Below are 25,918 nucleotides of genomic sequence, written 5' to 3'. Positions count from 1 at the left end.
CAGATACAATGGCACCAGGTTCCGTTATTCACAACAAATCTGCTCGGTACTAAGAAGCCACGAGGAAGGGATTAACTGTGACTTATGCAAGCAGCTTGCCAAACACGTAGTTAATCTTTCTCATTAGATGCTGTTTTTACATGAGCAATGACTTGAGCATCTATCTGTCTTTCCATCTACCTGGCTTAAGGGCTTCTAAACCTTACCAGCATCATTCAAGAACAGAGGCAAGCTTGTCAGCAGCAGTGCATCAACCTGATTAAATCTAACTTTCACCGGAGGAGAGGACTGAACGCAGGGAAACTGGATTCTCCTTTTCTGCCTCTGCTGCTGCATTACTTTGGGCAAGCCTGCTGAAGCCAGATTACCTTCTGCACTTCATGGAGGTGGGTGCTGGGGTCCAGCACGTTACAGACCAGGTTCTGATTCTCTCCAACACTCCCTTTCTTTCTGCGAAGCGGGGTAGGAAATGCTCCTTCCAAGAGGCTCTGAAGATTTAGTCTGTAATTGCTTGTAAACCACTTAAGTGGTAAGTGATACAGAAACCCAAAGAGGTAATTGTAATAGAGGCTTGAGATTAATCTATTTTTGGCATGTTAGACATACTTATGGAGTTGATTCGAGGCAGCTACTGAAAACTGTAAAGTGTCCAAAAAGTGATAGAAAAAAATAGTTTGATTAAAACCGTTCCAGAGGGAAATCCAATCTTCAAAACACTCTCTGAAACCTATTGTTACGGCCTGCAGATGAAGTGCTCTTAAACATTTTCTGATCACAATAGGAGACGCAGACCTGGGAAGGGCCATGATAAGTTTTATTTCAAATAAAAGGTGCTCCAGCTTTGGATTCCCAAGAAAGTAAGCGATGAGATGATGCGTTCCCTCTCCTGCTTATCCCTAAAGAAAAACTGTGCTAGGAAAGTCAGCGAAGAGAGGTAATGGGAGTCTGTCAAGAGGGGATAAGGTCCCCAGTGTTAAGCTTTTCATCATCCAGGATTCAGGGCTCAGATCACTGAAGAACAGCTTGCAGGCTATATTTTGCTCACCTGCCCTCAAGTGAGCGGTGACTAAGCAAGGACATTAATAAGTGACAGTGGCACGGAAACCATGGGCAGAGTGGTATTATTCGGTATTATTCTCCACACGGCACAGTGAAACTGTCAGTGCGCTAATACACTCTTTGGTATCAGTAAAGGGCCCAGAAGCTCCTGGTGTATCTCTTTATCATCCAGAGACGGGTTGCACCAGGTACTAGAAACATCCACTTCCCCCCCAAAGCTGCAACTTTTCCAAACATTCCACCAACTTTCACTCTTTGTACCCTCAAGGTCAAGCTTACCTTTTATTAAAAGAAAGAAAAAAAATTCAATCATTTCCTCCCCATTTACTTTGGATTAGTGGATGTTGTGTCAATAAGGACAAATGAAGTTCGCAGGCCAATATGAACTCTTGCTGCAGTATGAATGGTACCTTTTTATACAGACTTTCTACAAAATAAAAATTGACTGATGCCACAATAGGTTTTAATTATTTTCTTCATAAACTATCAAATTAAATTTTAAGAAGCTGGAGAGGTTATCTCTTATTAAATTGAGACTGAACTCAGAGATGTAACTTTTAATGAAAGTTTCCACACCAGAAAGCATTTTTGTAATTTTAATCATTTTCAGCAGCCTGCCACATATAACATCTTCCCAAAGTTTCTTATTTTCACATTATTGCAACGGACTCCCATTTCACGTCAACCAGTAAGAATTTCCCCACCTGCAAGCTCTTCGCTCGGCCGCGTTCCAGCCCTCTGCATGGGAATATCGGTGATCTGCTGCCGCGCATCACCGTGCTCAGACATCCCACGGGCACGACGGGCAGGAGGCTGTCGCAGGCAGCCCTTGAGCCCCTCGGCACCGAGCACCGCGATTGCCCGAGTCCAGCCCAGCCACTCTACGTAGAGCAGCAGGAGCAATATCCAGCCCTTCTGAGCTACACCGTTATAGAAAGGCTCCTACCTTTCATCTGGGATTTTCTACTCACTGTATCGCGACGTACGGTCCCAAAGAGCGGCGCCGAGTATCTCAATGACCGGCGCTGCAGCACCAGGTAAGCCACAGCGTATCTGGAAAACACACACATTAATCAACACTCATCGTATTCAAGGGAAAAGTATTTTCACTAATTTAAGCAGCAATGCAGTCTCAACTTAGCAAAGAAGAGAAGCTGGTCTGCGAGTATTTGGCTTGTAAAGCTCAATGATCAAAACCTGGCACATTTGGGGGCCAACCAGCAAAATATAAAATCCACAGAAGGCCCTGGATCATATTTTTGGATCATGCCTTAAGGGGAGAAGAGGAGAAACAGAGACGAAAATGCAGCAGCTGGTAAGAACATGAAAAACCCTAAAGAAGAATGTTAGAAAAGCAGAGAGAAGAGGAAATACTGAAGTTGCTGGGAGAAAAAAAGGAACAAAGAAACGGAAAAAAGACTCTCAGTCTGCCAAAGTTTACACAATTTCATATAATGTATTAACGTAGCAGAGAGAAAGGGAGAATAATCTATAATCTGCTTTCTGCCTCGGATAGGAGCGGAGCATACAGGTTATTTATTTTCTTATTTCAAGCTCTGCCAGTCAGCGTGGCTCACCACGGCGAGTCCCTGACCTCCCTCCCCTGCGTCCTTGTGCAACTCATTACAGCCGAGGTGTTGACCAAGATCTTTCTGGTCACACAGTGATGGTCCCAGGGGCTCAATTTCCTCCTTTGGGCCAATAATACCTAAATCAGATCAATAACAAACCATCACTCATCAAGTCACAGATATAAACTGAATTTTCCAAATGGTAATTTCTTTGTTGTAAATGGTAAGATACTGGTGTACATTTTTTTTAAAAAAACCACTTTTTTTTCTTACTTTTTTTTCTTTTTTATTTTTAAATTTTATTCATGAGCTGAAGTGACTTTGGGCAGCCACAAACCAATTTTTCACTGTTCTCTGAACAGATGGTTGTTCCAAGAATACCAGCATCCTGGCAGTGTCAAACAGACTTGACCTTCCAAAGCAGCGCTGCAGACTTTTTATTAAAAGCAAAGAAATGAAGTACCACTCCCCTGTTTCCAAATTTTTCGGGATTATTAAGGCACAGCCCATGGCGGCGGACAATGCAAGCACGCGCTGCATTCAAGGAAAACATGAAATTTGGCCTCAGAGGAGGAAGAACGGCTCTGGAGCTACTGCGTTACTGTGGTGGTGCACAGCCAACTCCAGCGTCGCGTCGGAGCCACTGGGCAGAAGCAGAGGAGGGCCGTGGTGCGATCCCCTCCGCGCCCGACCCCCGGCTCACCCTGCCCGCAGGGGAGCTGCTGCGATGGGCTTCGCGCACCCCAGGTAAAAAACCCTTCCGCCAGCCCACAAAATGTCCCAGTCCTAAAGCTCAGGGTTTATTCAGCAAGGGTCCGGTCACTATTTATCAATTATAAATAACTGAACTGAACTGTAAGTCTTCAGCAGTCGTTGGCTAGCAGAGCTTTAGGGACCTTTGCCGACAGAGCCTTCACAGGGAAGGCAGCTCATTTTTTCCCTACTTTTTAATTTTTTTTAATAGAAATAATCCTATTTTTCAGATCATTTAAATATCAACTGTGCTTACTTTTCCAGAAGCCACACAAAAAAATCCAATTCCATTTTAGTGCAGTGTTTTTTGTTAAAACTCGATGTCCTTAATCTCAAGGAAGAGAGAGGCCCATTATCTTCCCAGAGACAGTTTTGCTTTTGCAGCATACGTGAAATATTTTGTACCTGATTGATGCTTATAAAGAAAAGAAGTTTGGGGGACAGAGCCCAGGGAACAACTCCTGCCACGAGATCAATACCTCATTATATATTAAATGTACAAGTTAAGCCGTTCTTAGTTTCCAGTTGACAAAGAGTGGCACAAATACCCACAGTCATTTGGGGGATTTTGTGCAAATTACCCACTTGACCTCCTTCTAAGAGCAAATGAAAAGATGCCACCCTTCCAGCAAGCACTGCCTTTTGCCCGCGAGCTATAAAATATCGCAGAGGCATTTTGAAACGAGTCCAGTGTTAGCCAGAGAAAGCGAACACAATAATCTCGGCTGGTGTCCCCTTAGATGATAAGCCGAGGATTGCAAGTCAGATGGAGTCAAATAGCTGAAGCTCTATTGCATTTTCAAGACAACCATGTGTGAAAAGTGGTTGGACTAAAACAGTCGGACTGCTGAAGCATCGCTTTAATGCAGGAGGCAATTACAGACTTATGAGGTGTGAGCACTTCTGAGCAAAATCCCTTCCATTTTGAAGACAACAGCGTGTGAAGTGATAGACCATCTTGGGAAAGACAAATCCAGTGCTTTAGTGTAAAGCGTATCGCTTCACGCAAGTCGCCCTGGGCACTCTCTGGTTTTTAATGCTATTGAGAACCACTCATTATTCCTCCCACTCAGAGGTTTAACTAATTCAGAGCAAAGCTTTGTAACTGGGGAAGCAGTAATGGAAAAGAAGGCTCTGCTCAGAAGGTCTGTAATATGCCTCCAGCAGAACATCTTCACCGTGGGCAGAGGAACCCATTATCTTCTCTTTCACGTAAGGCAGAGAAAGACCATTAAGGAAAAACAAAAGACACTCCTGCTGAGGGGCCATGGGTGACATGGGGAAAAGGTGTAATTTAGGTTCAGAAATCTTTAGTAGACCAACCTGTAGAAGTCTCTCTAGTGTACGGGCAGGGGGCACGTTCGCCACTAGCCCCCTATTCAAATAGGGGGTGGTATTCTGGTTCGCACGTCTAACTCGGAGAGCGCCATCCCAGCCAGTAAGAGCTCAGCCCAACAAATGCAGTATCAACAATCCATGCTATGGCTTAAAAACCAGCGATTTTCCTTCGCTGGAGTTCCCGGTTTACCACCATTTAACACCGAATGCTATTTTCATCTCTTAATTATTTAACGATTGGTGGAAAAGCAGAGAAACGATGAACCTCTTGGCCAGTGCGCAGGATAATGAAACCATCGAAGCAATGATCCAAGCTGAACTAAGTGGAAATTTGGCCCTGAAAGTATTCATCACATTTTTTTCTGACTTCACAATTTTACTTCAGCTGTCAGAACGGCAATGTGAAATAACATCGTATATTCATAGTGCCATCTGCATTACAGTACAAAATCTCCTACCAATCAATGCAAGTGTCCAAAGAACACTTCCAATTTGTCACAATAACCTTCAAAACTTGACAGGAAATCATGCAAATTATTGCGCTTGGATCTCTGTGTATCTTGTGATTATTTATACTCTGCCGTTATCATTCTAAACGTTTTCATTTGGGGTTCCCATATTTCTCAAAAGAAAGGTGGAATTGAGAGATTAAACCTACCACAGGTTTATTGTGCACTTTGCGCCCCTGTTTGGTGCTTTTGGACCTTTAAGAAACACTGGTATGACTGCACTTGGAGAATTACCAAGAAAATCAGTGTGTTAAAAGGCTTTAAACTGGCACGTCTCAGAATATCAATAATCAAGCTGCTTTGCTCAATTCCACATATATTTTTTTTCTCTTTTGCAACAAATTTTAGATGTTAGTGGGAACAATTACACTAAAAAAGTAGAGTATATTTTTTAATCGTCAAGCGTGATAACCCCATAAACCTTAGGTTTAGCCTTTAAATAAGGAGATGAGTTTTCCTTTTAAGGGAAAACTATCAAATGCCAGAGCTCTGGGTTCCCTGGACAAGGTGCTCACTGGTTTTATGAGTCAGGAGAGAAGCTCGTAAGCCAGTTACTGCGGAGGTTGTTGCTGACACTGAGCGTGTTGGTAGGGCTCACCCCGTGTGTGTTTTCAGCACCAGCCGGTGACACCTCTCCTCCCGCTGTGAACATCTGGCCAGCTGCAAGCCCCCCAGCTGCGTGCTGGGGCTTACCTGCACGCTGGAGCACCGCAGTGCCCGGGCATCTGCTGCTCACGCCATTTGCCAGTTCCTTTAGTGAGGATCGATCGGAGTTAGAAGGCACTAAAGCTTAGGGAAGAAATATATTCAAACTTGTAAACAGCCTCACCAGCTGGGTACATCCAGCTCCCAACCAGGAATCCAAGCTAGAGCCTGATCTGCTGAGCTCTGCCGAGGCTATGGACCACGGCAACTTGCTTGGCTTTGCAAGGCGTGAGAAAGCAGATCCCTGAGCTTCAAAACCAAAGGCAATTTGCTCTCAGCACAGAGCATTTTCTAAATGCATTCAGTATTGGGAAATGCAGATTACATTGCAAGTCTATAAAAAGCTCCATTTAAATAACAACTATAGAGCTTCACAGGAGACAGTTTTCTAGGACAACGGGCAGACTACTGGGACGCACTTGGAAAGGTCGCGCCATAAGCAACTGCCTGTACAAATTTTATGACTGGAAGCTAATAAATAAAAAAAGCGATACCCGTAGTCGATAGCCATTACCAACCAGAAAAAGAGACCACAGGCACTGGAAAAAGAATTTTAAAAATTGTTAGTGTCGGATGTGCTGAGAAACCCATCAGAGAATTCACATAACTTTGAGAACAAATCCAGTCGCTGTTGCTTTAAATCAGAATTCTGCATTTGCATTAAAAATTCATCAGAGTATTTATAGCCAAGTTAAAAGACAAGAAAAAAAAAGAACCAAAACACCCCACTGGTGTTAACAACCTGTTGCAAACGGTTATATCGGGCAACACCTTTTCTGAGAGCTCCTGTTCTGGGTGATGGAAATGAACTGTTGAGAGCCCGGCGTGCTGCTACCCGAGGTGCTGCTGGCAGATGCTCCCGGCTGAGCCGGTGCAGCGTGCTGCAATGCAGCTCTTGTGTAACCACCCTCTACGCTGGATTCGTGCAGCGGCTCTCCCCGCTGGCACACGCGCTACAGCGCGCAGGGGGGCAGACGGTGGGTGGGAAGGGAACGCCCGCAGCACACGCTCCCCTGCCTCGGCACAACGAGCGATCCTGTGAAACGGATATTCCACCCTTCTTGGAGATGAACGGGGCCAAATGGCACCGCGCAGTAAGACACGGTGACCTGGCCTGACCGAAACAGCTACTGCCATTTGGCCCTTGGCGGGTCAAACACTAAATAAAAGCCTCTAATACTACCAGTAAGATAACTACTCTGAAGAGCGACACCGGCTGAGGGCTGGTCCCTGCAGCTGGCCCACGTGGCTGGTACAGCGTGCGCATCTACAGCTCCCGCTCCCAGAGAACCGCCTGGGACGTAGAAGTTGCAAATGTCAAACGTATAGGAGAAACCGGCCATTTATTCAAAGACAATATACAAAAAAAAGAAAGAAAGGTGGCATTTGTCAAATTAATTATGCTCTACAAATCATCCCCTGGCTCCCTTCCCTCGGGAATTGCAGTGGCGTTGCAGCCGTTGCTTCCTGACCTCACGGCCTCAAGAGAAGTGGCTGCAGCTTCCACCGCGCTCAACAGACCTACAGGAAGGACGGAGGGAGACTTTTTTTTGGGTCTGTTCCTGCCACTCAGCAATATATTGGGCTTTACCTTGGCATACATCAGTGATAAAGCAACATCAATCACGGGGAAAATGCCTAAGTTGGTTTTTTTTTTAATATGGCTAAAAAAAGCCAGTGTGATTTCTCACTCTCTGAGGTGCACAGTGTCGCATGCAACGGCAGCAGTGCGGACGACTTTTGGCTTCAGGCAGTTAGTCTGGAGGCTAAAAGATAACTTTGCGAATAAAAGGTGAACTTTGGTATTACTATCTAGCTTCTCATCTATTTACTAAGAGAAAAGTTAGAGAAGAACAGTCGTCTGTGAGACGAGCAGAGTAAGACCTCCTGAATTTCAAGGTGTTCTGCTTAGTTCTGGCTGACTTCTCAGAGAGTATCCCTTATGTTTATTCATTTTTGGTCATTTAATTGTTATTATAAACTAATGCTATTGACAACAAGTGCCAGGAAGAGGTCAGAGCACACCCAAACACTGTAAAAAATGTCTATACCCAGCTCTGCCCATCGCATAGCAATGCTGTCCTTTGATTACGAGACCTCCAAGATTTGAAGCTTAAGCTTCTCTAGAGCAGAAATGATTCCAGGTGCACAAAATTGTTCCAGACAGAAGTATCCACACATCTTTGCTCCCTAACTAGACCTGCACCAACAGAAATGTAGTATAGCAGCGAAATTACCAACACTTATAACACAGCAGGATATACAGTTTTCTAATTGAATGCACTAAGATGCAACCAATCAAAAAAACAAAGAGTACGCTTAGAATAAATGAAAAGATACCTTTGCATAAAATATATTCTCATTAGAAGAAACAATGACTGCTATGAAAAAAGTCACCGAGATACTTTTGTGACTGGTAATTTTAAACCAAAGACAGTTCTATGCAAATTAAGGAAAACAAATCCCTAAAGAAATAATAAAGTCTGGCTTAACAGTCCTATCATTTTTACTACATATGTAGTACGGATGCTGTGCTATAATTAGTGCTATATGGTGCCTTTTAAAGCTTGTGGCATATGTTTTCCAAAGCAAGACCTTTAAACAAAACAAAACACAACAAACCACAAAACCCCAAAAACCAACCGAACAAAAAAACACAGCAAAAGGAATCACTAATAGAAAATTTAGTTTTTGAGACATTTCAAAGAATGACACTTCAAATTTTTTTTATAGAAAAGACTAGATGTATTCTTTTATATATATATATATATATATAAAGTCTAATTAATGATCAATGTGAAATGCTCAGTTAGGGGATTAAAACCATGGACTCCTATCAATCACAGTGCGTAAAACTTTAGGGGCTCTGCTGGTCATGATAATCTGCATTCAGCGTACACCCTGATCTAACAACTACTGAAATCAATAGCAGCTCTTGGATAAGGTCCACAACACCTATTAGCGTCTAAGCGAGCTTGACCCAAAGTATTGAAACAATTCAGCATGATCGGGACAAGTACTTCTGGCCAACGACAGACAAGCTTTGGGTGGACATACAAGATACGCGTTGGAGAACGGGTGCGCGTGCGTGTTCTTGTGATTAAAGCCTGATATTCGGGGATGCCCACAGGGTCAGAAGCTGCCGAGGTGTCTCAGTACTCGATGAAGGCGTAATTTTTGCCCCTCGCATTTCTGAGCTGCCTGTCTGCATCAGTGTAGGGGACCGACTGCACCAGCGCGGCAGCGCCTTTGGCCCCATTCCCCGCTGCCTTGCCCACCAGCGAGGCCAGGACAACCCATCAGACGCGGGGCGCTGCACCAGGATAATGAGGTGGGAACGAGTATTGCTATAACGAGATGGGAAATCGATTCTCCTCTTTCCAACACCACATTTGCTGTAAAATTCTTCAGAGTAACTTTTCTTACCCCACAAATTGCATGGCTTAAGAACGGCTTCCAAACGTGCATTAAGATATTATTCAAGCTTTCTATACCCTTACATAAGAACGCATCGCTTATTAGCGATGGGCTCAGCAGCACCCCACGCTGTCCCGCTGTGCTTCAAATTTCTTCACGTTAAAAAAAAAAAACATAAAATATATATCTTGTAAATATAAATATATAATAACATGCAAATTTATTCTCAAACTAATGAATTTAGTGACCACCTGGAAATTATCTCGAGGTGCTTCAATGTTACACATCTCAAATGAGAGCGGTTGTCTCAGGAACTGTGTGTTCTCGGAGTGGGGAAGGATTAATCTTTATTACACAGCTCACCAGTTTCATTTCAATTACTTTAGTAATTTACTACTGTATATGGGACCTTTGGGGAACAATGAAAATGTTTTCAGTGTTTTGTTTTTTTTCAAGTTCACCTTCAAGTTTTAGAAAACGCAGTTTCCGATTTTCCTCACTGGGAAAGAATTTACAATTTTAGGAAAAATGTTCCTGTGTACCATGGCGATCCACAGCTCTTCCTAGTTGTTACGACAACGGCCCTATCCCCCGGGGCTGATCAGACTATTGAAGTAAGGGAAAGAAAAATTCAACCAACTAATCAAATTTAACCTCTCCGTTTCAGAAACGATGCACCAAGCGCTGGAGCTCCCTTTCACCAAAATGTCCCTGGCATACACCCTGAGCGACAACTGCAACGACAAGCCAAGCCCAGCCTAAGCAGGACACACAACTAGGAGACAAATTGCCAAAGTATTTTTTTTTTTTAACCAAAGCTCTATGTTTTAAGCAGCATCAAGCCATCAGCCGTGAGACAACAGGGAAAGGAACGGCGGGGACGCAATGAAGCGCAGACACGAGCAAGTGCCGCCACATGGGAACTGTGATACTTCAGCGCAGCTCCCTTATGCCTTGACGGCACGAGACTAATGACACGCGTGATTCAAGGACAAACCGGCAGCAGACGGGAGGTGCCGGGCGACTGAGGCAGCAGGCCAGGAGGAGCCCAACACCGTGCGTGAACACCTGGGGCCACCAGGGCCAGCGACCCTTGGCGGGGACTCGGCAGAGCCCACAAAGCCCCTGACCCTTCGGAGAGACTTCTCCGAAAAGAAAAGGCAGGTCGGGCTGCGGGTTCCTCCAGCGCACGCACAGAAACCAGTAGCAAGTTGTTTAGTAAATACAAAGTATGTAAGTAGAGCTCAATTGGAATAAATCTGCAGCTCTTCTTTCAGTCGAGGTTTCTCTGCTTCTATTTAATTCCACCTAGCTCTTCAGGCATCGTTCCTGTTGCGTTTCAGTCTAAATTTAAAGTTTTTGTAACGTCATTTCTAAGATTGAGATGTTGTTGGGAGCAGGGGGTGTATAAATTATTCAACACAAATTAATTTTAATAATTAATAATGGGTGAGGATTGCAGAAGGAGGGGTTTTATCCTGTTGTAAATGAAGTTTTGCCTGATTAATGGTGTTACCTGGGAGGAGATGGCAAGCTTTATTGTTTTTGCTTTTCAGATGCCTCCGAACTGGTGACATATCTTATCTATTAAATAGCAATCATCTTCATTTTTGGCACAGATGGCTGCACGTCAACATATTCTTATCAGAACGATGGAAATTGAAAAATATTGCAAATACTTTCAGTAAAACACTTGAGAAAACTCTTAGTGCACATTGGGACAATGAATTTAAATACCTTCCTTGGATTTGTCCTCCAATTTACTGTAAAGTTTATTTTAAAGTTAGCAGTCTATTTTGAGTTATGATTAATGGCTTTGAAAAGGCTTTCTTCAGCTGCACATACCAACAAAGGATTTAGAATTAATTCACATCTTCTAACTTCTTCCTTAATGGATTTTTTAAGGTCCACTGCAAAGAATCAATCAATACCAGGCTGAAAGCTCTAGCGTGTAATGCATCCTGCAGCGGCAGAAGGCTTCTGCGTGGAGCAGGGTGAATTATGATAGTCTGAATTAATTGGAATTATTTGCACTTATTAAAAAAGCAAAATAATAATTTGCATTAATTTAATTCCAGGATACACAGATAGCAACTCAGTCTGACTTTAAAAAAAGTACCAAAAGTTGGGGGGTTTTTGGTAGTCAAAAAATGTATTTTGTGACTCTTCCCTCAAAAACTCACACACTAATGCACTGAGTATTTTCTTGTCAGGAAACATTTCATTTCCAGGGCATTATTTTCAGGGCAAAGTGACATTTGCATGGTAATTTTGTACCTTGTGTGATTGCACATAATACTAATGTAACTGGCAAGCAGAACAAGTAAACTAAAGCATTTCCATGTATTCCCCCCCCATTGCTTTCTTTAATTGATAGCACATTTTGTTAACTCAGTTTCAATGGGTTTTTTTTTCATAAATCATGTAAATTTTTGAAAAAATGCTCAGCTGTGGTGTGCACAGAGGAGCTGCCACCGACCGAGCTAGAACGGGGCCAGGGCAGCGAAGGGCCTTCCCAAGTACGCCAGCGACGGTCGGGAACACCATCAGAAAGGGGTGGGACAAGTTGTAAACGCCTTTGTACAACACTATTCCTCTGGAAACAGGAACTTTTTAAAACTTTGCGGTTACCAAATAAAAAGAAATTGTCATGTCAATGGCACCAGTCTAAATGATGAGGTCATCGTCCAGAATAAAGACAGCAAATCTGTAAAAATCTGAAAAACAATTGGGTTCTAAAATAACAACAATTTGGATAACTCTTGACATTAAAAAAAAAAAATACGAAGACTCCTTCCACTTTGATTTCCAAACGGAATCCACAGGCTACTTTTCATTGACCTCATTGCTTTAGGCAAAGACAACATCAAGCTTGTGAAACACCGCGTTAAAATTGGAACCACAAAATTCCAGAAGTCCATTTTTCTCTAATTACCCAAAGAGGTGACAAGAACTCCTAACTTTTTAGTCCCTAAATCTTTTATGAGGAAAGGACCGAATCCAGCAATTCGCAGCAAGTCACCAAGCCCGGCTGAATGTAGCATCTATATAATTTACTTGTACATTTTACCTATACTTTTTGCATTTTACTTACTACAATCTCTACATTTTATTACTTTCTGTTGGATGAGATACAGGCAAGAGTCTCCATGTGAAAATATCGGTTCAGTGTAATGTCTGGAAGTTAATTCATCTCAAAAAATAGCTATGCCCTGAAAGATACATTGAGTTACTGATCTTAAAAGTCCTAGAGAGGGCAAGGAACAACCGTGTCATGTCCAAAGAATCAAAAAATAGTATCAGATATTTCATGCGGGCAGCATCCAAAATTTATCTCTTGCAGCAACAATAAAATAGGTTGAAATGCGGACGGGATCAAGCTAAAGGTTTGATCTGAAAAATACAAACCTTTAGGGGAAAGCAGAAAAAAAAAATGATTGCAAAAAATAGTTTCTTCTTGAAACACAGTCAGTACGTGCAAAAATGGTTTTTGTTTTAGGTCTTGGAGTTTGTTTCTGTTATTGCTCAAGGATGTAAAGGTGAAATGCATTCAACGTACAGGCAAATATCTTCTCCCTGCCTCCTCAGGAACACAGCAGCTTTGTTATGAGCCCTGAAAACCACATTCATTTTCTTTCTGGCTCATGCAACAGCTTGAGAAATAAGATTTTTGGCCAAAGTTGCCCATTTCTGCAAAAAAATTATAGAACAGTTACTGATCTCAGAATACTTACAGCATCTAAATATTCTTTAATTTGTTCCTTTTCCCTGCTGACCTGCATGCTTGTCTACTTGTTAAAATTAATTAAAAATCTGTAGAACACAATTAGCCTTTTTGAGAAGATTGAAACAACAACAAAAAAGGGGCCCTGTGTATCAGCCGGGTTGTCTGCATTTGTCCTCTCGCCGCATTCAGGCTGCGCTTCCCTCTGGTTTGGCTATAATGCATTAAAAAAATCTGCGTAGGTCGTATGGCTGTTAAGCAGAATGTAGGTAGGTAATATATCAAGAACATAGTAAACTATTAAAACCAAAAGATGCTTATCAAGCAGGGCTAATCTTGACACTCGCACAAGTTCAATTTTTCTCCATCACCCCGTTATTTATACTGCAACATCAGGATAAAGTTTTTTTTTTTGAAAATCATAAGAACATTTCACGTAGAGGAGATGGGACGAGTAACACCGCAATAAAAATTCATCATATTTTGCTACCTTAGCTATTCCTAGTGCTCTGACATAACTTTCACCCCGATACTTCAGCTGATAAAAATCCACACATCAGTTTTTGCTGAAAGGATCATATAGCATAAAATTAGACTCACGAAAAAAAAAGAAGGAAATTGTCTATTTTCCTGCCGTTTGTACTCCTCTACGTAACAGATTATCATTAAAACACCCTACAACAGAGACACCCCGTAGGCATTTTGGAATGTGTTTCGGAAGGAGTCTGTATGTTTTAAGCACCACTCTGGTTACTTTACAGAAGATTAATTGTCTATCGTGTTTATGTAAATAGGAAAGTGAAGATTCCTGTGCATCCTTATTCATAAATTAAAACCAATGCTTTCCTACAGTTATCGCTGTAAAGGGGAAATAGACCTTGACTAGATGTAATGAGGCATTTGTGTTTGCCATAACTATAATTTACTATTACTGCTTGAAGAGCTATCAGTTCTTGTTTAGTCTGTTAAGTGACAATAAATGCAGCTAAAATAAATTCTGATGAACACTCTTGGGTCACCTTACTGAATTTATGGGGCATAATATAGCATTATTTGAAAAATCTCTAATCTTTGGTGCTACACGCGTTAGTCTGAAGCACTGGTTTGATTGTTCAGGCCGTGGGTACGTACACACACGCCGAGTCGTTCATGAGGTGCCTGACTTTTGGAAGGATGACCTCTGACTGGGCTTTGGCTCCCTGGAAGGCATCATGCAAGACTATTTGAGTGAGTGCTCACAAAGGTCGGCAAATACATCACAAAGCTGCGGGTAGCCTCGTCTCAGAAGTCTACTGAGCAATAATGGAGTGGACCAGCAGGGCCTGCCTTGCTGGGGCAGGGAGGATGGAGGACCCCAGCCCTCCTCCACTAGCGCCGTTGCCGCCACCTCCCCAAGCAGTCTTTACTCTCACAGCACTCTGTATGCGATTTTTTTCTTTCTATAAAGTGATAAATTCAGAAACGATCCTAGAGGACAAGAACAAAGATGGGTATAAGAACCACCATTGGCACGATCAAATATGTGGTGTGCCAGGCAGGTCCACAAAGAGACTGACACCAAACCGTGGCCACGCTTATGGAAGAGGTCATGAGAGCTCCTGCCCTCCTCATTCCCCTACAGACACATCTACATATCTCTTCTGAAAGATAACATTTTGGAGGGAGAAGTATTTCTTCAAAATTCCAAATTGTTATTTGAAGAGCAGATAATTTTTTTGATGTTTTATAGTAAACGGAATAAAGAGGAAAAAAGAGAGGAGAGACCAAAAAAAGGCAGAAAAAATAAACCTAATGTTATTCAGAAAATATTAAGCAGGAAAGCACAGGTTTTCTTTACAGCTGCCCTGGGCAAATTATTCCAGTGATTCAAAATCAAACAGAAACCCCCATCTCACTTGTTGCCTTATTTGCATACACGTACACAGTGGATCTTCTCGTAACATGTTTCACTGAACAAAATACTCACATGGACGCGCTACATGAAGTGCTCCATGGTTTGTTGCCAAAAAATGCTAAATAGTTAAGAGAGATATTTATAATGACTCAGACCAGGCTGTGATTTCTTCTGTGCTTTGGGCAAGAAGAGCGGTGCCTCCTTCCAGCAGCGGCACGAGGGATGCGAGCGCTACGAGAAAGCCCGAGCAGCCTTCCTGGGCCTGGCTGGCTGCAGGAAAGATGCTGCCATGAAAAAACTTCTTTAACCCAGCAAGGGACTTTTCTCTGTGCTGCAACACTCAGGACACGGTGACGTTGGGAGCGCCACACGGAAGATGCTCTGCTCCAGCCCTGCACCGGCGCAGACGCTGCTGCGACCACCTTGCAACGGGGAGGAGGCAGCGGTGGCGGAGGAACGTCTGCGCCCAAGCCAGGGCTGACAGAGGCCACTTAGCACCAGCAAAACAGCTTTTTGGAAGATCTCCAATTCAAGCAGCTCTCTCCAAAGACTGAGCTATCTCCTGTCTGCAGCTTCTCTTCCAAAAATGTGCTGAGCAGAAGTTAACAAGTGCATCTCGCATCCATCTTTCGAGTCAAAGATGGCCAATGAACAAACACCAGCCTCTGTTAGATCAGAATGCTGAAAATCGAGGAGTGTAATCCAAAGTCTAATTTAAGTAAGTGAAAAATCCTACTGACTTCAATGAGGCAAGACAGTCTATATATGGAGAGGATGGCAAGCCCTCACTTCTTGTATTCCCTTACAGTCCATGACACAAGCTGTTCCCAAGAAACGTAAGGACATTTTGCTTTCAATTAAAATAATGTACTTACATAACGTGCCTGGTCTTCACTTCAGGAGCTTATCACTGTGATCCACGTTTCCTTATCCACCTTGGTATCTTATTCCAAGGGAGTTCGACAGAATATCAATACAGAACCGGCGTTATTCTTTAGAAATGCTTTTCCAGCCCCATTATGTACCTGAGGGGAAGGTATGAGGTGGAGATTATTGTCATGTTGCCCTCCTTCATCTTCCTTAAGTACAAAATATAAAAACGCTTGAACACTTTTTTTTTTAACCTATTTTTGAGGGAAATGGAAGTCTGAGCTCTCTACAGCACCCAAAGACTGATCTTGAAATCATGAGCAAGACTCTTAATTCTTCTGTTGTTAAGGGTGTGGGAAAATAATACACAGGGAAAGGTACTTCATCATACGAGCTTTCATTATGGATTGTGCTCTCATATTTATTAAAAATAATATTAACGCTACTTCCTATTTATTTAATGCTTTTCCTCTTCAAAGCACTTTTTAGACACTAGCTAATTAATTTAATGACTTGCGATATTTCAAGTGTGCCTCTTGTAGGCAAAGCTGAAGAAAGGGCTTTGCTCAGAGCAAGGGAAAGTGCATTTACAGATGTTTTTTGCACAGCTGTGGTCTCTCAAAGGCAGGTCAATAGCTCTAGCCCTGTTAGCCTCTTCAGAAGAGCAAGAGGGAAACCAGGGCTGTGCCTTTTTGGCCCTTGAACGTCCTTCCAGTGCAGCAGGGTGAAGTAAATGCTTTGCTCGGAGCACAGCGCAACCGCTGGCAACCTTCACCTCCCCGAGCCATGGCTACCGCAAGATCTTCCGCTCTGGGAATATGCTTTGGCAGAGCTCCAAGATTAAAAAGCCCAGCAAAGCCATCCGAGAGCTGCTCTCTGCTGAGGGCTACACCTCCCTAAAGGCTCAGCTCAGGGCCAGCGGAGGCCAGTTCGAACTGCCGGTACCCAGCCAGCTCCTGACACGGCTCCCTCGTAAGCCAACGCTGCATCGCCCACAAGGGTCTCAATAAGTGATTAAACAGTCTGAGATTTCAGTGTCCTTATGACAGCTGTGCTTGAGCCTCCTACGTACCAACACGTTCACGTTGAAGTTCCGCAGCCAGACAGTTAATGGCACGAGAAGCTACAGCCCTCCTTCCCCGAGCGGTGGCTGCTTAGTTGGCGCCCGGCCTCCTCTCCCGAGAGCGATCACATCGCTTCCCCGTGTTGATTATGGCAATGCTTTACGCTACACGCACCCGGGACACAGGACACGCGGTACGCGTTAGCTGCCCCTCGACGCACCGCAGGAGCCGGGGCAGGAGCCCGTCTCGCCCGGCACACCAGCGAGCTCCCTACGGACCCCGGCTGGGAATTCTGGCCCACGTGCAGGACTGCGCAGTCACGCCAGGGTACGCTGGATTAAAAGCAGTGTTTCTAAACAGAGTGCTCAGCACGTGCAGTATTGCACAGACCAGTTGATAACGCAATCCCTCGTAAAACTACCTTCACCTGTGTTGTTAATAACAAGGTGACATTTATGAAACTAATAAACTCTTAACTCCATTATGCTTTACTGCAATTCCTCAGACATGACCTCTGTAATGTATTCACTTACTGAAACCATTTGAGTCATTTAAATATCCTTAAACCATGAAGGAATTAGTTCCCCCCCTCGCAGATACGGGTGTACCACGGCAAAGCTGTCATAGCCTCGGTGATGACAGGGAGTTCCCCCCTTTTTTCCTAAAGCCACGTGCTGGCATCCACGGCACAGGGACGTAGTCTGGGGGGGTTCACAAAGGTTTTGGCAAACGAGCAGAGCCGGAGCGAGGAAAGCCGTGTGGACACAACCACGGCACAGCTGAGAGCCACCTACCAGGGAGGTGATGCTTCTGAAGCGTCATGAGTCAGACAAGCAAGTCATATTTTAAGTGTATTTGAGACATGGATGGCATATTCAAAATAGTTCTTATAAAAAATGGCTCGGTGTTATAGGATAATTTTCAGTGAAAATAAAATAAAAAAAATCTGCTAAGAGTTACATCAGTCAGAAACCAAACCTTCATAAAGTGTCTTTTTTTCCTCCCCTTAAAAAAAAGCAGTCATATTGCACCAGGTCTGTGGATAACTTAACATTGTATATGCAAAGCAAAGGCTTTTTTCAAACTTGTTAGAAAAGGTGAAATTTAGCTTTAAACTGTGCCCCACATAATAACGCAAGAAGCGTGTGTTTTAGTACCTGGATTCAAATGCGCAATTGGTTGAAATATAAAGCTTTCTTCCTGGCTAGCCTTTTGAATGGAAATCAGAATTATCCTGAACTTAAATCTAACAGGGTTTACTTGTGCCCTTGGTCTCTCTCACGACTTGCAGACCCCGTCGCACACCAGTTCCAGCACAGACGATGCTGCCTCGCGTCAGGGAGTGAACTCTCCGGTGATGCGTGTCGACATCACCGCGGCAACTCTGATTCAAGCCACGTCAGGACCGCGCCTATAAGTGAACAACTCAACAACTCACTCAAACCAGGATGTCCTTATAAAATACCCTCGGAAAGGGTCGCGTAGCACACTTCATTCTTGGGTGTTTCCGAAATACATAACAACCACTCAAACTCCTTCTTGGGCATCTCCCTCTTCATCTCAACCACGGTCTGACTGCAAATCAGTTGCCAGCAGAATAATTTCCAGGTATCCTTCGCATAGAAGCGATCTGCTGAGAGAGTATTTTGGCAATCCAATTAAATCTTCAGCGTGTTGGGTTTTTTTCCCCATTGTAGAAGTGACCGTAGCAGTAGCACAGGATGTAAGGGAGCCTCCTTGGTGCTTCCAGTCCTCCGAGTGAAACAAACAGAAAGATTGTGGCTGGCTTCTGTCAAGGAGAATTTGGCTCCTAAACAGTTTTACTCCCCTGCAAATATCTTTTCTGAATGGGAAAGAAAACTAAATGAGGCACTTCCAGCGTGCAACCATTTAAGATCATCTACTTCCCTCACTGCTCCCATCACTGAAGGCACTGGAAGCAGCAACCCAAGGGAAAACCCCGTGTTTCCAACAGCATCCTGCAACCCGTAACTGCTCGGAGCATCCCCTCTCCCCAGCTCCTCCGAGAGCAGGTCGGGGGGCGGGGCAGGACCTAAGGCATTTCTGTTCAAAATATGGGCTTCTACATAATTTCCAGTCTCCAGGTTTTAAAGAGGAGCATTTTTACTTCTTAAAAATGTCTTGCTATTGCAATTTATTTAGGGAATGTTTGAAGGTTTTTTTTTGTTGGGTTTTTTTTTGTTGTTGTTGGGGTTTTTGTTGTTGTTGTTGTTTTCTTTTTTAAATTCTTCATTTTGTACCCTTGCCAGGATGGAAGGAAGTAAATGAACTGGAAAAGAATTTCACGGTGGGGAGAGCATTTTAGACAGAAAAGTCCTTCAAAGACAATTTTTTCATAACCAAGAAGTGGCAAGATCTATATAGCTGCAGTTGGACTAGATGACCATTGTAGGTCCCTTCCAGCTGAACTATTCTGTTCTATTTTAAATATGATCAGCCCAAGCCACATCCACTGCTGGTATCAGTGGGTTTCCCTGAAGGCCCGTGAGGCACAGGGGATGAAACCTCAGTGGTTGTTAGAGCACAAATACCATTGGGGGTTCCTGTTACCAAAACTGGGGTTACATTAGAGAAATTACAGGGCTGCTGTGCTGAATTATTTTCTCTACCGCAGACGCAGCACGTGGCACAACCAGATGCGAGGCAGAAGAGCTGACCGGGCGCAGGAGCACAGGTAGCAACACAACAAACACCTTTACTCCGCTGCAGCTTTCCGGCACATCACCTAATGCTATCCTCAGCCTTTCTTCAAAAGCCCTTGGCAGGGCTCTGCCAGCCTCCAGCGCTTGCCCATGGTCAGTCCCTCTCTCCAGCCCACCTTGCTCACACGGTACCGACCAGGCACAGAAAACATTTCTCAGAATACCCTAATTTGATGCCTCCTGTTAGGCTTCTCTTCCCATTGCCCACCCAGAATTTCCTTCAGAGTCAGCTAACACAAAAGCCCTATTTTATTCCCCTTTATCCGTGATCTCATTGATGTTTCCAAAGGCAGCATCTGTTTTGTAGCCGAGTTCCCCAGGAACCATTTTTATGTGCTTTATAAGCCCTCTCCCACTCTCTTATTTGCTGTTTCGCTCTCACTCAAACTTCACTTGCTGAGCAGGAGGAAGAAGCAACAAGACCCGTACATTCAGAGCTCAACCCGTGCTTTCACAGTCACAAAGGACAAAGAAAGGGCAAAGTCCTTGCTCGTCGTAAGAAGTGACCCGTGACGGCTTGCATCAGTATCGCCGCCCTGCAATAACGCGAAATCAACTGACAAGAGCGATGAGGGATTCAGGCACAGGGAAAATCATCATTCTTTTGACAGCTCCCAAAACCTACATTTTCTTTATTTTTGTAATTGTTCGCTTGCCAAAGACTTCAGAAGACCTCGCTCTCTGTGTAACACCTGTCTGGGAGTCACTTCGAAGTCACTGAATAAAACCCATAAAAACGTGAGGGTTCTGGTGAGGACTGCTCCTACAATTCCGCATATAATTTCCTAATACCTGTATCGCTTTAATATAAAATCATTCACATACACTGAAATCCACCTGACCGTATGTACCCAAGCTTATCTCTCCTGCCACGTCCTTTGGAGACAAAGCTCCCACACAACCACCCCTATCAGCTACCTGCAGGCTGACTGCCATGTCAAGTGCCAGCCAGGTTTGAAGGCTTCATTAAGACACTGCACAAGATCTCAGAACGTTTACATTCATTTTTAGGGTCTCTGTGATCCTGGTACCCCTCACGGGTTAGCCCGGCCCAGCAAAGCCTTTTCCTTATACTTCCCCTGGGAGTCTGTGAACAGACCTAATGAATTCAGCACCGCATAAAGCACCTCTGAAAACCGTTGGAGGTTCAAAATCATCATCTCTCTTTTTTCTCTCTACACAGTTTTCCTTGCCTATTTAGGCTGCAGCTCTTTGGGCACTGACCACCTCCAGGTTTATTTTCACAGTGCCGACGCAACACGAGTTACACGCACGTCGGTGAGACACCAACAGCCCTCTCCCCTCCCAGCACAAACATTTCCGTCTCACCCAGGGACTGTTCCAGACAATCATTTGCTCCCATTCCAGGGGCAGCCACGTCTCATCTTGGCTCCTCACCATACCACTTCTCCTCTTGAACCCGCAACGCCAAGCTTGAGTTTAACCTTTCTACCAGCCTGAGAGCTTCACTGGACTGAGGTTTCATTCCTCCTGTAGAGCAGCATACACGGTAATATTTATGTTACAAAACCACAATGAGGATAAGTTGCCTTTGAAAATATTTGCAATAAATGTACAAACGTTCTCACCTACATCTGTATAATTAACAATAACGTAAGCTAATAGGGCACTCCACTTTGCAAAATGCATCTGCAGGCTGTTTCCCAATACTCCAGTTTTGCAGTATTATTTTTTCCCAAAACCTGACTTGGTGCCTTGAAACGAAAATAATGAACTACGACTCTTAACAGCAGCACTGTCATCATCGCTAGTTTACAGTATAATTTCTTTGGACACTTCTGGTACCTGCTTGCTTTTCATTCTGCATATCTTAGTTAGTCTAATCGGGCCTTCCAGTAGGATACTGGAAGATACACAAAATAATGACAAAATAATCAGTACATGATCAAAAGCCTAAAACGCAAGCCATAGCCTCGAGGTACAGTGGAAGGCAACTACAAAAATCACCAGACATTTAGCCATCCTGCAATTAATTCCCCGCAGACCTGGCTCTGAAGCCAGTAACTGAGAGGACGATCACACTGAACACGGGAGAGATTATTTTGGATTAGAAGCTGAGGCTGCTGTGCCCCCTTGGCCCCGGCTAACATTAAACATGAAAGCTGCAGTGCAGATTAGAAGGTTAATTTGAAGAAGCCTGTTTTAGGGCCTGCTGGGATGAAGATCTGTTACTTTCACCCCTTTGGATTTGTTCCTGGGTATTAGTTGTTGTTTCTTCTTTTCCAGTACAGAAACTCCATCAGACAAAGATCCAAGTTACTTTTTTTTAAACCTGTATGAACACAAGTTTGTTTCACGATTTTAACAGCATATTCCTGGACTGCGATTATGTTTTCGTGGTGCATGTGGCACCACCACAGTACCAGTAATACAGAAACCATCACTTTTAGGCCTCTCTGAACTGCCGTAGCGAGCTACTACTATGAGATGAAGAACACATCGAACTAGGAAGAAGCCATTCTACTCATCATGGATGCTTTAACGTCTACTGCTACCATTACCCACTACAATTAAGCAAAGCTAGGCAAGAGCAATACAGGGCAAACACCAACCATGCGAGAAATTAGATCATGAAGCAAAACTTTGCTCCAATGAGCCACGAGCAATTAATGAGATTCCATGTCCTCGGACAAGCCCATTGCCAGCACAGCACGGAGGGATCAGCACCTGGAATACCTCTCCTCGTTTCCTACGTTCTGATGAGGTTTTATTCTGCTTGTGCACATTGGCCCCTTGGTGTAATCTCAGTATCCAAAGGGGTGCAGGAATCCACTTATTTAGCATGTGAAGGAAATCCCACACGCCAGTGCCCTTCAGCAAGGAATATTTCCAGAGCTGCCGACCAGACAGGCACCCAGCGATCAGCAGAGCCGCTGCAGAGCCCCGTGCCCCAAGCAGCCTGTGGAGGGGTTAGCACAGCTCCACTGCCATGCCGTGTACCCCAGGTGAGGTTTTGACCGTCTCCATCAGTGCTCCCCACGTGCAGCTGCGGTGGGGACAGCTGTTGGCCACAAACGTCCCCGGAGGGGCCCGGGGGTGAGCATCTGGAGCGGCTGCGGGAGCATATGGCTGCAGCTCCCTCTCCGTAAATCCCGAGAACCACAGGGTCCCTGGGAAGTTTCAAAGCAGAATCTGCCCATTTCTGTGAAGAAAGCATACAGCATCCCCTCGGGGAGGGGCAGAAAGTCCTTCTCCCAGAAACTGCTGAGCTAACTAACTGCTAATTGCTCCCGGCTCGTTACCACTGAAGGTGGCTGAAAACTATGGAAACATAAACCACATCATTAAAGCAAGCGATTGTGGAAGCCAGGCTCCACAAATCCTATTTTGTAATCAGATATTTGAAAGCTCGTCCAAAGAGAGTTTCTCCCCACTGCAAGAAGAAGTGGGTGGGAAGTTTGCTTAATGGCTTATCACGGATAATCCCTCATCCCCCAAGACTACCTTCAGTTCTCGGTCACCAAAATAAAACCGACGGGCTCACACGAACGCCGCGGGCAGAGTCTGGTAATTACTTTGCTCAGGTAACAAAGCAAAGAAACACATGGGAAAAAACCTCCAAAATCTCTCCCAGGCAGACAAAAAGAGAAACCACCTCCAAAGGAAACGGTGAGCCAAGATGTAGCTCCTGGGCATCCTCCCTACAGGACAGGAACCTCCCTGGGAACAGCGGGTGTGCAGGAAGGCAGAGCCAGCAGCTGGCTGAACATCTGGGGCCGTCCCCGTGCGTTCCTGTGCTCATGAGAAGGTGCAAGGTGGAAAGGAGGTCTTGGAGGCGAGGAAGGCTCCAGCTGCCAGTCCCGCTCCAGAGCTTCCCTCCAGGTCTTTTCTCACTACTTGAAGAAAATGGGACGGTATTTTCCTCTCACTCAGCGAGGCGTATTCTGCTCCGCTTCAAATCCATATGCCACCCCCCCCCCCCCACTGTTGATACTGATCTAAAAATATTTAAATTGAATAATAATAATAGATTATGCTCCTTTCTTGTCTTCTGTGTTTGTATTCTTAGTCCTTGAGAGAAAATTTTTAGATGTATCAAAGTATCTGGAAACGTACTAATTATTTCAATGCAAGTGAAGATTTTCACATGATGATACGATCCCAATTGGCAAAGTAAACATAATTACCAATATTACTGGAAAACAAAATCAGCAGCACTTCAAGGCTCTGTGGGCTTTAGTTAGCAAATATTTTTACACTTGATCATTCATCGCAAAAGGCTACTTCTTATTCTTGGAAATAAAGCTGCACCAATTTAACAAGCAATCTAGATGACCGCATGTCTCTCCAATATCTCCCTTAGTGGGAAAACCTCAGGGTGGATGAAAAGACCCCAGATTTTATAGTTAGGTTATTTTGACTTGACTGTGACCTGCTTTGAAATCCTGCAGCTGTGTTTTCTCTTAGTTTTTTTTCAAACAAGTTCTGGGTTTCAGAAACCTTGGGTACAGATGTTAAAAAGCTAAGAAAGAAACTGGAGGGATTTCACTGATTTCACTTTCCTCTGAAAATCCTCCTTTCAGTGAACTGAAGGGATATCACGGGGCTCTTTTGTTTCTTTTGTGAGCCTGTAAAGGTTTGCTTTCTCTTTTTTTTTTTAAATATAAAAAAGGAACACCAAAATATTTAGACCCATACTTAGACTAAGATTTATTACTCTTTCTTCTCGATAGGGGGTTTTATGTATTCCAGAATTATATTTACTTCTGGCTTTGAAGCACTGTGGGATTTCCCTTCCATTTTGCGAGCACCTCCTGGGGTTACAGTATCTTTGTTTCCCATCCATGAAATAGCAGCGCTACCTCTCAAAAATGTCACGGTGATGAGTAGCTACTGCTCTAAGTAAGGGAAAATGCCTCTGCACCGGCAACAGAACCACACCACCAAAGCAGCCGAGAGGCCCACGGGGCCCAAGGGGTGCTGAGCACATGGCCGGCATCACCCCACGCTTCAGGCATGGGAGATGGCACAGGGGAGGCAGGGAAAAAGGAGCATCTCCTCTGCCTTCCCACGGCTCAGCAGGAGCTGCCGCCGCCGCCACCCAATAAATTAAATTTAGAACCCCTGACAAAATGTTGCCTTCAACATTAAAATAACTGACAGGGATAAAAAAAGAAGAAAAGAAAAAAAGGCAAAAAGGTCCAAGAGCGGCAGTACCTGCTGGATGACAAGCTGAACGCTGACAGCCTCGGCGGGGAGCGGAGGCAGTTCCCGCGCGCGAGGACCTGACCTACCTGCTGAAGCTCTGTCACCACAAAGCCACGCCGGTGCCTCCAAAGGACGCAGAGCTGCCAGAAAGAGAAGTTGTTCCGTTGCTACTAATGTCCTAAACTTCCGACAAAACACGCAGTAACAATTTTTTCCCCTTTGGCTATCGAAAGTGCTCGATGGCCTTCAGGGGCAGCGGGACGCCCGCACGCCACGCGTCATCACACGCGGTGCCGGGAGCACGGCCGCTCACTGCGCCTCCGGAGGACAGCAGGCAGCACGGGAATCAGCGTCTCGCTTTCCAGTATCGCCTTCTACCTGATTCCTTAAGGCAAAATCCAATGAGAAATTTGTATAATAATTAAATTAAAACCTTTTAAATCTTGATTCATGCATCCCACAATTTTTGCCTTTCTTTCCCGTGCCTGTCTGTTAAGCTTTCTCTGCCGTGGCTCCTTCTTGCCCGTATACATCGGACTTAGTATTAGGTGATGAAGCATAAAACACTATTTAAATACTATAATTTCAAGAGCAAGCAAAGAACGTTGCATTTATCTTCACTAACCTTGAATATGCCTGTCCCATCTAATGAAAAAAGTGATTGAAGGGACTTATTTTAGCTTACTATCCCAAGGCCCCCATAAAAGCTGAATGGTAATTTAATTAGTTTCCTTTCTGGTGATTAACTAGGAATTTCTGATCATTTAATCTGAGTGCACTTTGATTCATTAAGTATCTGTTTCCATTTTTTTTTTTTATGAGGTTATTAAATAATCCTGCCCAGGTAACTGCGGTCATTGGCATGCAGAACCGCGGAGTGTTTTGTATGAATCGGATAGGAAATGTGCGTGACGTGAACTGGTTTGTCAAACCTATTCAGCACTCACCTGACGAGATGATAAATTAGCAGTTAATTTATTCTGGCAGGACTTGCAAACCGTGAGTCAAACCCTGCGATGAAGAAAATCCGTGCGGACCCGTGACTGCGGTTTTCACCCGCCGCAAACCCGGCCGTGGCGCGATGCTCCGCTGCGCGCTTACGGCCCGACCCCGGGCAGGCAG

At 44.3% G+C, this 25,918-nt stretch overlaps 1 long non-coding RNA gene across 1 annotated transcript in view; it reads right to left on the bottom strand.

The window, feature by feature from the left end:
* Positions 1–25,918, bottom strand: part of LOC135313788 (uncharacterized) — a 272,793-nt gene that overhangs the window by 9,031 nt on the left and 237,844 nt on the right. The window contains exon 6 of the long non-coding RNA XR_010373283.1: positions 2,031–2,112. This is a non-coding gene — a long non-coding RNA (uncharacterized LOC135313788). The remainder of the gene's footprint in view (positions 1–2,030; positions 2,113–25,918) is intronic.

The sequence above is a fragment of the Phalacrocorax carbo genome, chromosome 6, assembly GCF_963921805.1.
Source record: "Phalacrocorax carbo chromosome 6, bPhaCar2.1, whole genome shotgun sequence".
Taxonomy (NCBI): Eukaryota; Metazoa; Chordata; class Aves; order Suliformes; family Phalacrocoracidae; genus Phalacrocorax; species Phalacrocorax carbo.
Note: the sequence above shows the minus strand (reverse complement) of the source record. Positions and strands in the feature narration are given on the sequence as shown.